Genomic DNA, 13,716 nt, shown 5'->3' with positions numbered 1-13,716 from the left:
TTCTTCCAGAATTCAAGTTTCACACAAAAATGATGGTCATATAGGGAGTCCAGTCATTGCCAATGACTAATAGCACACTTTTAACTTCTCAAACCAAATCTCTTTATCAACTGGTGAAGGATTTTCTTCCCTGACTAGGCAGAGACAGCACCCTGAGAGAACATGAAGAAGTTACAGAAGATTGACTTTCCTCCATCATCCCTGCTTAAAGATTAAGGAAAAAAGTCTCCAAGCCTATCTAATGTGATTGCAGTCTCAGTATGCCCACATTCATCATGCACCTGAGCCACATTTCCCATCATGCACCAGATGCCATGACATTTCCTATATTCCAACATGTGCTCTGCAGCCACACATACACTAGACAGCATAAAATTCCTAGAGATCACATGTACTGCAACCCTGCCTCAAACTCCCCCTCCTTTAGATACTCAATCAGCCTCTGCCCCAGGCAACACCCCATCCTATAAAGGACAACCCTGAATCTTATCAATTGTAGCACTCATTTTGTCATGGGGTTGCTCACAGTCTGAGTGTACATTATCTCCTAAAATAAATTCTACATTGCTGATCCCCTTATAAAAGGATACAAAAATATATACCATATGATTTTAATTATATAAACTTAAAAAACAGGTACATCTATAAGTTGGTGCCAGAATTCAGGGTACTGTTCATCTTTGTTAGGAAGAGAGGGTAGTGATTAGGAAGAGGCCTGAAAAGGGATTCTGGAATGCTGTCTCCCATTTTATTTCTTTACCTGTGCAGTAACTATAGAGGCAATGCCTGGGGATATATGAGTTATATATTTGTGTATTATAGATTTTAAAATATCTTGGAAACAAAAAAGAAAACATAACAAAATCAAGACAAAAATTTTTTTATTTTAATATTTTATTTAACCCAACAACATCAACTACATATAATCAACATAAATGTCATTAATTATATTTTACATTATTTTTTTAAAGCTTTTATTTAATGAATATAAATTTCCAAAGTACGGCTTATGGATTACAATGGCTTCCCCCCCATAACATCCCTCCCACCCGCAACCCTCCCCTTTCCCTCTCCCTCTCCCCTTCCATTCACATCAAGATTCATTTTCAATTCTCTTTATATACAGAAGATCAGTTTAGTATATATTAAGTAAAGATTTCAACAGTTTGCCCTCACATAGCAACACAAAGTGAAAAATACTGTTTGAGTACTAGTTATAGTATTAAATCACAATGTACAGCACATTAAGGACAGAGATCCTACATGATATTTTTTTAAAAAATTGATTAATTTTCTATGCAATTTCCAATTTAACACCAATTTTTTTTTCATTTTCAATTATCTTTATATACAGAAGATTGATTCAGTATATACTAAGTAAAGATTTCCTCAGTTTGCACCCACACAGACACACAAAGTGTAAAAATACTGTTTCAGTACTAGTTATAGCATTACTTCACATTGGACAACACATTAAGGACAGATCCCACCACATGAGACGTAAGTACACAGTGACTCCTGTTGTTGACTTAACAATTTGACACTCTTGTTTATGGCATCAGTAATCTCCCTAGGCTCTAGTCATGAGTTGCCAAGGCTATGGAAGCCTTTAGGGTTCGCCGACTTCAATCTTAATCCAACAGGGTCATAGTCAAAGTGGAAGTTCTCTCCTTCCTTCAGAGAAAGGTACCTCCTTCTTTGATGGCCCTGTTCTTTCCACTGGGATCTTATTCACAGAGATCTTTCATTTAGGTCTTCTTTTTTTTTTTCCAGAGTGTCTTGGCTTTCCATGCCTAAAATACTCTCATGGGCTCTTGAGCCAGATCCGAATGCCTTGAGGGCTGATTCTGAGGCCAGAGTGCTATTTAGGACATCTGCCATTCTATGAGTCTGCTGTGCAAGACAAAATTTTAAAATAAAAAATTGAGATAGAAACAACCTTTTAGATATCTTAGATTATTTTTTAAATTATCATTAAAATTTGTTTTAAGCATAGAAGACAAAATTAGATCCAGACAGGACATAATTCATTGAACGATAATATTGTGGAAATCACTTTAACATAGACAGATGAAAAAAAATCTCAAAAAAGCTAGAAAAGATAGTATGAGAGTATTTAACATTTGTCTGACAGGTATTCAGAAGGAAAAAAATGATAGACTAATAATACTTAAAGAGGGAATGAGGGAGGTTGGGGGGGTTAAGCCACAACAATACAAAAGTTGCACTTTGTAAATTCACATTTATGAAATAAAAAATAAAATTAAAAAAAACAAAAAAATAAAAAATAAGAAAAAAATACTTAAAGAAAGACAGCTAATAATTTTCTAAAATTGAAGAAACACCTGAGTCTAGTGGTAAATTTTAAAAATCCCATATGAAGTACATGGTAGGGAAACTGAAGAATATCAAAGACCTGAAAAGCTGCCATGGAGAAAAGAATGCCAACAAAAGAACAATAATTAAATAGTAGATTTCTCATTAGCAATGGTGTGTAACAGAATACAATGACATATCTCATGTTTCTAGAAAGAAATAAATTAAACTGTAGATACCAGACTAACATAACAATTCTTCCACTAAAACTGGTCTCTTTTAGACTTCATTTGTCACTTTCCTTATATAAATTCTGTAATTTATTATCTATCAAGTAAAGAATTCTCTCTTGAAAACCTTTAATGCTTACCTTCGTTTCTTTTTCCTACATTCTCCTAATTACCAGTTCTATATGAACGCACACAATTTGTCTTTCTGCTCCTATTCCAAGATTGCTGAGTATTGCTGAAGGGAGAGAAAGAAAGATGGAAGGAAGGGAGGGGGAAAAGAAAAAGAAACCAGCTAACTGGGCTGTCTAAATTATGCACAACAACTAGGAGTTTAATCTGCTTAATACTGCTTTTACTTACATCTCATTATCTCCACTTTACATTCTTCATGTTATTTATTCTGCACTTCTTTTCCTATCTACAACCCCTTTGTTTTTACTCTTTATTGTCAGCAAAATGCCTCTTATTTCTCAAGGGGAAAAATGTACAACCTCAAGTTACCAATTTCTTTTTTTTAAAAGATTTATTCTATTTATTTGAAAGACAGAGTTACAGAGAGAGGTCTTCCATCTGCTGGCTCACTCCCCAGTTGTCACAATAGCTGGAGCTGAATGGATCCAAAGCCCTAAACATAACCCTAATCCGTAACCCTAATCCTATCCCCAACACTAGCCCTTGCCCTAGCCTTGGCCTGAGCCCTAGCACTAAACCTAACCCTAGCCTTAGCCCTAAACCTAAACATAACCCTAACCTTACACCTAAACCTAGCCATAGCCCAAGCCCTAACCCTAACCCTTAACCTAACCCTAACCCCTAAAACTAACTCTAACCCTAACTCTACCCTAGCACTAGATCTAACCCTAACCCTAGCCATAGCCTAAGTGCTATCACCATCCCCATCCCTAAACCATTCCAGGAGCTTCCTACAGGTCTCCCAAGTGGGCACAGGGCCAAGGACTTGCATCATCCTGTGCTGCTTTCCCAGGCACATCAGCAGGAAGCTGGATGAGAAATGGAGCAGCCAGTACTAGAACTGATGCCTGTGCCACAGGCCTGGGCTTTAACCTGCTGTGTCATAGTGCAGGCAAGTTACCTATTTCTATGAGATCAAAATCAAATTAAATTTTAGAGTGTCTCTGTTATCAAACTAATTGAAATGGCTTAATTTCTTTTTTTTTTAACTTTTATTTAATGAATATAAATTTCCAGTGTACAGCTTATGGATTACAATGGCTTCCCCCTCCCATAACTTCCCTCCCACCCACAACCCTCCCCTCTCCCGCTCCCTCTCCCCTTCCATTTGCATCAAGATTCATTTTCAATTCTCTTTATATACAGAAGATCAATTTAGTATAAAGATTTCAACAGTTTGCACCCACATAGAAACACAAAGTGAAACATACTGTTTGAGTACTAGTTATAGCATTAAATCTCAATGTACAGCACATTAAGGACAGAGATCCCACATAAGGAGCAACTGCACAGTGGCTCCTGTTGTTGACCCAACAAATTGACACTCTAGTTTATGGCGCCAGTAACCGTCCTAGGCTGTCGTCATGAGTTGCCAAGGCTATGGAAGCCTTCCAAGTTTACCGACTCTGATCATATTTAGACAAGGTCATAAAAGACAGAGTGAGGATAGTAACCAATTGTCCTAAGAGTGGCATTTACCAGGTTTGAACAATTATACAGCATTAAGTGGGGAAGAGGACCATCAGTACACACAGGTTGGGAGTAGAGCCATTGGAGGTAGAGTAGAGGTTATGATTACAAAGGAATGAGGCCCAAGTGCACTAGACAGGGCCTAGAACAAAGGACAGAGTCATTATTAGAGGAGCTAAGAAAGGTGCTGTCTAAGCTACAATTAAGTTTTCTGATTGAGAGGTAAATAGAACCTGATAGAAGGGGCTTGATAATAATCTGGTGGGCTTTAGGCCTTGTAAATTCAGAGGCCCAGACCTATCTATCTCTTCACATGGGGTATATCCTAAGGGAGGTGTGAACCTCCTAGGGGAAGGCACTCTGTTGACTTTCATTACTTGGCTGGCCTGGGAGGAGAGCTGGCCAGGTAAAGGCAGGGGGCATCTCTAACAAGAAATTGACAGTTCTGCCTGCAATGTTGCTGACCCTACTTGACCATACCCTCAGCTGCAGTGGTCACTTTGGAAGTTGGGCTGAGTGAAGGGCTTTTCAGCTTAGAGCCAATAAGATCTGTGAAATGGCTTAATTTCTTATAGAAAATATCCATAATTTCATGTTTGCTGTACACCATCACTATCATCACATAAAAATAACTATAGCTGAGACCAGTGCTGTGGCATAGCAAGTCTTTAAAGTCACCACCTGCAGTGCCAGCATCCATCTCTGCTATAGCCTGGGAAAGCAGTAGAAGATGGCCCAAGTGCTTGAGTCCCTGCACCCACATGGGAAACCTGGAAGAAGCTCCTGGCTCCTGGCTTCGGATCAGCACAGCTCCAGCTGTTGTGGCCAACTGGGGAATGATCCTGTGGAAGGAAGACCTCCCTCTGTGTATGCCTCTCCATCTGTTTCTATGTAACTCTGACTTTCAAATAAATAAATAAATCTTTAAAAATATATAACTATAGCCATAACATTGAACTTTTTATCTCAAAATGAAGAGCTTCCACAAATAGTCTCACTATGTGCAAGATGAATTCTGGATCTCCAATCAACAGACAAGGATTGATTTGTACAAAATAGCACTGTGTAGAACTAAAAATAAAACTCAAGTTCTCTGTTTCCAAATCTACCCCTTCGTCCACTGATCTACACTACTACTCTACTTAAAAGTATCAGTGTATTATCTGTTTTGGGACAGGATGATTTTGCTGGTAGTTTGGGCAAAGTTTCTATCTTTTAGAGAAAACATTGCTAGACTAACCATTTCCTTCAACAGAAGTGACAGTCAGATGAAAAACTCAGGTGTAGAGCTATTTATTAGACGAACTGCAAATTTGCCTTCCTTTCACCCCAGTGAAATCCTTCCTTCCATTCAATATTGCTTGTTATCTTTGATGCCTACAGCTATGACTGCTCATTTACAAGAAGTATTCTCACATATGTTAGTGGAATGCAAAAACTCTTTGCTCTCAACTTCAGTCATAATATTGTACTTGACCTAGCTAGCAAATATTTAATGTTGATATGCTCTAAGCAAACATACAATTTTTATTATCTCCTGCTGTAAATAAACAGAAAATTAAAACTCTTCAGGCTAGATTCCATTCCCAAATTTGACTTCCACTGAAACCATTGAAAGCTATACGTGCATTTACAAAAAATTTAACTTTTTTTGTAATTTACAGGTAACCATGAGAATTTTAGAAAGGACCTTTTGAACAAAACTGAAAACAATAATTTATTCACAAGACTTTTTTTAAATTTTTTTCATTTATTAAACTTTTATTTAATGAATATAAATTTCCAAAGTACAGCTTATGGGTTACAATGGCTTCCCCCTCCCATAACTTCCCTCCCGCCCACAACCCTCCCCTTTCCCGCTCCCTCTCCCCTTCCATTCACATCAAGATTCATTTTCAATTCTCTTTATATACAGAAGATCAGTTTAGTATATATTTTAAGTAAAAAAAATGTTCAAATGGTTTATAAAATTGTTGGTATATTTCTATTGTGATCAACTAGTTGAAAATTAAAATTAAGAATAAAACAAAGCAAAAAACTGAAGTATGAGACAAGTTTTCACAGGGGAAAAAGGTGAAGCTTTGAGGTCATAATGACATGGTTGGAAATCCCAGATATGAAATTACTGTCTATGTGTCCTTAAGCTATTACTATAATGATTATGTAGTCATTTAATAAATTGCTCTATGTGTCAGGCATGGCTTAAACAATTCACCAAAACTCATTGAGTCGGTACTACTATTTGTCTCCTTGTTTAGTTGATGAAATTGAAGCTAGAAAGGTTAATTTGCTCAAAGTAATACAAAGTGTGGTGGAATTAGGATGCAGACACAACCAGTTAGTCCAATATCAATAATCTTAACCCAGAGTTTGAGGACTGATGACCCTGGTGTTAAATATAACCCACAGCATGTTTTGTTCTTCATGAACAGTGTTTGTAGAATTAAAGCATTTGACTGAAAGTACAGATTTCCTGTTTCTGAAACCCTGGAAACCCAAGCAATAGCAAACTGACATTTCAGCACAGAATCAGTTGGCTGGGGCTGAGTAGCAGCTGCCCCTTAGACAAAGCACACAATTATGGGTCCCCACAACTGCATGTGGTACTACATCACCTGCTTCATTCACTAACATCACCTACCTGACTCTTGCAGGCATCTCTGGTCATATCTTTGAACACTGCAAGCAACATATGTCATCTCTCTGAATATCATTGTTATCATATTATGAAATGGGAATATCAAGGCCTATTATGCACTTCTACAAGAGATAAATTCAGCAATGTACCGAGTGAGCAAATAAAAGGCATTTAATAAAATAAGAATTGTTATTCTATTAATTTAAAAAACAGGAAAATTAAGTATATCTTTCAACCAAGGAGTCAATTTTAGATACCTTGAGAAATATTATTTATATCATAGCTGTCAATCAATTTAAGTTGAAAATTTGCTGATTTTCTAAACACATACTTTCTAAAACTAACTTGCAACACAAATGAAAAATAAGCAAAAAAGAGACCCATTGCATTTTCTTTAGGAAACACCTTAAAATATATTCAGTGCCCAAAGAGTTTTTAATCTAAAAAGTAAAGGCAGACAATTCTAGACAATTGACTATAAGGGACATAGAATAGCGTATTACCTATGCATTTTTTTAACCTTTTCCCAAAAAGTATAATACAAGGCCATCAGACTAAAATTAATAGGTTATCAAGTGAAGAAAACTTAAGGGTAGAAAAACTTATAATTGGTAAATATCAGTACCACATGCCTCTCTGCTGAGAAAAGTTGCAATTTTGGCTCATGGTGTTCTGGAGGCCAAAGCTAAAGGAGAGGTAAAATCTATCATTAGACTCACATACCCATCAAGTGACAAACTCACATAGCTTTCCTGATACTAACATTGGAGAGAAATATATTCTCACCATCAGACTTTTCATAAGAACTGAATATTAAAGTTTACATCTATTCTTTCTGGAAAAACTCGGGGCTGAACCCAGAAGCTAGTAATTTTTTTCTATGAAGGACCAGATACTAAATATTTTAGTCTTTGTGAGCCATGTGATTTCTCTTGCAGCTACTCAACTCTGCTATTATAACATGAAAGCAGTCATGGATAACATGTAAACCAATGGCTCAAATGTGCTGCAATAAACTTAGTTTCAGAAAACAGGCAGAAAGATGGGTTTGGTCAATAGGCTATGATTTACTGGCCCATGATTAATGTTGGTTAAATGCAAAGTTGTTTGTTTCAAAAGATCTTTTTAAGATTTATTTATTTATTTGAAAGGCAGAGTTACAGAGAGAGATCTTCCATGTCCTGGTTTATTCCCCAACTGGCTGCAATGGACAGGGCTGGGCCAGGTTAGTCAGTAGCCAGGTGTTTCATTCAGGTCTCCTACATGGGTGGCAGAGGCCCAAGCACTTGAGTCATCTTCCAACACTTTCCCAGGCCATTAGTAGGGAGCTGGATTGGACGTGTAGCAGCAAGGACCTGGACTGGTGCCCATATGGGATGCCAGCATCACAGGCAGCATCTTAACCTGCTAATCCACAACACTGGCCCCTCAAAAGAGTTTTGAAGTTGAATTAGTGAAAAATAAAAGCTGTTTTTGGATCAACAATGACTTTATGGAACTGACCACCTCCCCCTCATGACTTGAAGCAGAGGATAAGAAGTGGATCAAAATTGCTATAAGCATGAAACAGTGGTGCTTCTTACATTATGTGGCATTATGTGGATACACTGGTTTATTACTTATGATTTTACAAGAACAAGGTAGGACAGACTGAAGTTCTGGTGCAGTGGCCATACAGAGTGGGGCCATGCAGACCCTGTGCCCTGCTGACACTGGAGGTTTCCAGGGCTCTTGACAACTGTGACAAACCAACATGACTTCCGAAGAGACCTATGACACAGATGGTTACTATGTGCCCTACAGCAGCAAAGGGCCACTGTAAGGGGGGCTATAAAAATTGACTAGAACATCTTATGAAAGGTTCTGAGGAAATCAGAGACTTAAAGTTGCAGGGAATTTTCTTGTTATTTTTGTTTTATTATTTTTAATGAGCAGTGGTCAAAAATATCCCTTGTCTCTTAGATCTTTCCCTCCCCCTAAGGGTTGCTGAAGGCAGCGAGAGTCCAAAAGAATCATCTTCTGTAAGTTTTTTGTCAAGTGAAGATTCAAGAAATGCTAAACATGAAAGTGATCATTCTAAAGTGAAACATTGAGTAATCATTCAGAAAACTATTGTTGAATTTGATTCTGTATCTTCTTAGAGAAGGCAATCTCAGAAACATTACTGAAAGGCTCAGAGAATCAAGTAATGAATTATTTCGGAGAGGTCAGTGAACTCAGTGAACTCAGTCTGAATAGAATTAGATGAAAAAGGTGTAGAGGCCAGCGCCGTGGCTCAATAGGCTAATCCTCCGCCTGCAGTGCTGGCACACCGGGTTCTAGTCCCTGTCGGGGCGCCAGATTCTGTCCCAGTTGCCCCTCTTCCAGGCCAGCTCTTTGCTATGGCCCGGGAGTGCAGTGGAGGATGGCCCAAGTCCTTAGGCCCTGCACCCCATGGGAGACCAGGAGAAGCACCTGGCTTCTGGCTTTGGATCAGCGTGGTGCGCCGGCCGCAGCGCGCCGGCTACAGCGGCCATTGGAGGGTGAACCAACGGTAAAGGAAGACCTTTCTCCCTGTCTCTCTCTCTCACTGTCCACTCTGCCTGTCAAAAAGAAAAAGATAAAGGTGTAGAAACCATTGAGGGGTAAGAGGACACTCAGCAACAGAAACTTCCTGGACAAAGACCTGTGGCTTAAGGAACATAAAAGGTTATAGAAGGAAAGCACTCTTCATCATATGTCTCATTGGAAGAAGACAAAGGAGACAAAGCTGGAGCATTAGGCAAGACTCTACCATTTTAAAGAAATGTTGAGAGAGAAAAAGGCCAGCAGCAGGAGCTTCCATTCCTCAGCGGTTCATTTCAGGGGTTGGATCAGACAATAGTCAACATGTCCACCTTTGATGGGGGCCCTGATCTGAAGAGAATGGATCAGTTACAGGGTCTACATGACCTTGTAGCACACAATCTTCAATAGCACAGCTATGAGAAGGATACAGTTCCCTAAATCTTACCAACATATGCCCTGTACAGAGGGCAGCATGTCAATGTTCTCCTGGCACTAAAGCATTGAGGTGGAGGCCCTCAGGCACTCAGTCGTCTTGAACCCTCAGCAGGTTTTGAAGTCAGTTGCTTTGTCTTTTGCCCAAGGTGAAAAAAACTAAGTCTCCCTTTGTTTTCTTCACTTTCCCACTGTGTTCTTGATTCATATGGGATACAGTTGTTGGAGCTTTCATGGAGCCAGCATTGTGGCTTTCACTGATGGCCTCCACTGTAACACAGGCAGTCCACAGTCCTGCTCTGTACACAGATTTTATCCATGCCAGGAAGACCTCTTCAGTATCGGAATATTCACACCTCTGCCTGGTCTGAAGGAGAAGAGATGATGCCTTGTAAATAATGTTAAGGCATTCAGACAGTAATCACTATAGCCCTTGAAAACTCTATGGTTGTGTTTCATTGCGATCTCGACCTCAGACTCCCCAAAGAATGTCAAGTCAGCACATGCCATCTCTGGAAAAGCAGGTACAGCAGTTGCAGCTATGATTTACCCAAAAAAGGGTGTGAGGGAGAAAAAAGGAAACAAATGCATTCATGTAGCCAGACAGCTACCTGCCAGTGACACACAGGCGAAAACTTACACTGTATATTATACTAGGAAATGGGTGAACAGTTTATATCAACAACTTCCCTGCTGGAAGTTTTTTTTTTGGCCCAGGGAGCTTTAGAATGACTTTTACTGTGTTCCCTTGCTTTAACAATAGAATTGACAACAGAAACAGCAGTCATAAAGCAGTGATGAATACAGTAAAGCCTCTGGGGCAGTGTGGTACAACAGGAAGTGTCAATAAACCATGTGAGTAATTAGAGCAAGGTTTGAGTCCTGCCACTACTTATCTATGTGACCTCAGTGAATATTTCAAATTCCTTGAGGCTCATTTTTTTTATAATCATAAGTACCTCATGAGATTGTGGAGGTTAAATTAGGTAATGTGTTGATTTATTTTCTCTACGAAAGCAGGCATCAAGACAGTCCATTAGGGAAACACTTGTTAGGGAAAATGGAGAGGGAGGCTGAGAAAGCAGTCAGATGGCAATGCAGCATTTGGATGCACGTATTTTTATTCTGATTCTAGGAAAGTTCAACAAGGCCAGTAGGGAGTACTCAAGCTGAAGTCACTCAGAGAACTTCATATTTCTCAGACACAGATCTGTCTCGGCACCCCTGTCATGTCCACCCACTGACTGGAAACAGCCCATATGAAGCTGGTGGTAGACGTTACAGCCCTACAGCTGAAGCCAGACAATTTGCTGCCTGCTGAAGGAGCTCTGAGAGACTCATAGCCTCCCCCAATAGCATATAGAAAGCACTTGTACAATAATTGGCATATAGAAATCATTCAATAAATGTACTCCCCCCCAATTACCAGCTATTTTGTTGGAATGGTGAATAATGAGCATAGTCTTCATAATTTAAATCAATTTTAAGGTGTAAGTTAACATTTGTCAAACTAAACAACAGAGAGTGTCTCAAAAGAGTAAGCTCATTAGGGAATAGTATTGGAATAAGATTATGCGTGCCATAGTAAACTAAGTGTGTAATCAAGGAGGTTGGAGTAAGTGAGGTTTATTAGCATAAAGGGAGAAATTCATATAAGTTGGTTGGATGCCAAGTTCATTGGTCTTAGGGACAAAAGAGAAGAGTTGGCACTGTCTCATTGATGCTTATGTTCTATGGACAGCATCTTATCTGAATTGCTGCAGTCTTAAGGACAGTTAAGGTTAGGAGTGGGTATTTGGACTAGCAGTTAACATTCTAGTGTCTTGGTTTAATTGCAGTTGTACTCCTGATCCAGCTGCTTATTATCGTCTATGCTGGGAAACAGTAAGTGATGGCTCAGTAGTTGGGTCCCTGCCATCAACATGGAAGACCTGTTTGGAGTTCCTGACTCCTGGGTTTGGTCTGGCCCAGCCCTGGTTTTTGCAGGCATTTAGAGAGTGAAACAGTAAATGGGAAATCAATCAATCAATCTCTCTCTCTCTCCCCCCATCGCTTCCTCACTCCCTCCCTCCCTCCCTCCTACCCTCCCTCTCTCACTCTTCCACTCTCTCCCTCTCTTAAATAAATAAATATTTAAAACGAATCATTTTTAAAAAGAATATTTTACAATTTTTGTTACAAAAATAATAAGCCCGTAAGGCATTCGGATCTGGCTAAATGGCCCATGAGAGTATTTCAGGCATGGAAAGCCAAGACACTGGAAAAAGAAAAAAAAAAAAAAAAAAAAAACCTGAATGAAAGATCTCTGCGAGTGAGATCCCAGTGGAAAGAATGGGCCATCAAAGAAGGAGGTACCTTTCTCTGAAGGAAGGAGAGAACTTCCACTTTGACTATGACCCTGTTGGAATAAGATCAGTCGGCAAACTCAAAAGGCTTCCATATCCTTGGAAACTCATGACTAGAGCCTAGGGAGATTACTGACGCCATAAACAAGAGTGTCAACAACAGGAGTCACTGTGTACTTACGTCTCATGTGGGATCTGTCCTTAATGTGTTGCTCAATGTGAAGTAATGCTATAACTAGTACTCAAACAGTATTTTACACTTTGTGTGTCTGTGTGGGTGCAAACTGATGAAATGTTTACTTAATATATACTGAATCGATCTTCTGTATATAAAGATAATTGAAAATGAACCTTGATGTGAATGGAATGGGAGAGGGAGTGGGAGATGGGAGGGGTGCGAGTGGGAGGGAAATTACGGGGGCGGGGAAAGCCATTGTAATCCATAAACTGTACTTTGTACTCTTATATTTACTAAATAAAAGTTAAAAAAATAAAAATATAAATGCTAGAAAAAAAACACAAAAATATGTGTACGCATGATAGGCAAGAATTTAAACAAGGGGAGTTTGTAGCCTGTGACGGAATTTCTTGTGTAGTTCCTAAAAAATACTTGAGACAAAACTTACTTCTGATGAGTAGCATGAACTTTTCTCCTTCATGATTTCCTGGCTCTGATTTTATGTGCATCTGAAAAGAACAATTTCATCTACAACAATTTCATCTACAACTCAAGAGAGTTCAAATTTCAGCCTCCCTTTCTTGTTGATGCAGGTTTTCCTATAAAAACAAGAATCTACACTTGTGTATCACCATATCTTTCTAATCATTATACAAACATCTTTTTCTAGCAATGTATAGGTGGCAGATAATGCATATTTTATACTGGCTTAGTTCCAGGCATCAATGGGTCCAGCACCAATCTTTTTTTTTTAATAGAAAACTTTTATTTAATAAATATAAATTTCCAAAGTACAACTTTTGGATTATAGTGGTTCTTCCCCCCTTAAAACCCTCCTACCCACAAGCCATCCCATCTCCTACTCTCTTTCCCAGCCCATTTTTCATTAAGATTCATTTTTAATTATATACAGAAGATCAACTCTATACTGAGTAAAGATTTCAACAGTTTGCACCCACACAGAAACACAAAGTATAAAGTACTGTTTGAATACTAGTTTTAGTGTTAATTCTCATACTACAACACATTAAGAACAGAGGTCCTATATGGGGAGTAAGCGCACAGTGACTCCTGTTGTTGATTTAACAATTGACACTCTTATTCATGGCATCAGTAATCACCCGAGGCTCTTGTCATGAGCTGCCAAGGCAATGGAAGCCTCTTGAGTTTGCCAGCTCCGATCTTATTTAGACAAAGCCCTAGTCAAAGTGGAAGGTCTCTCCTCCCTTCAGAGAAAGGTACCTCCTTCTTTGATGACCCATTCTTTCCACTGGGATCTCACTCACAGAGATCTTTCATTTAGGTGTTTTGTTGTTTGTTTGTTTGTTTTTTTTGTTTTTTTTTTTGTTTTGTTTTGTTTTTTTTTTT

Source organism: Lepus europaeus, chromosome 6 (genome assembly GCF_033115175.1).
Source record: "Lepus europaeus isolate LE1 chromosome 6, mLepTim1.pri, whole genome shotgun sequence".
NCBI classification, from domain to species: Eukaryota; Metazoa; Chordata; class Mammalia; order Lagomorpha; family Leporidae; genus Lepus; species Lepus europaeus.
Note: the sequence above shows the minus strand (reverse complement) of the source record.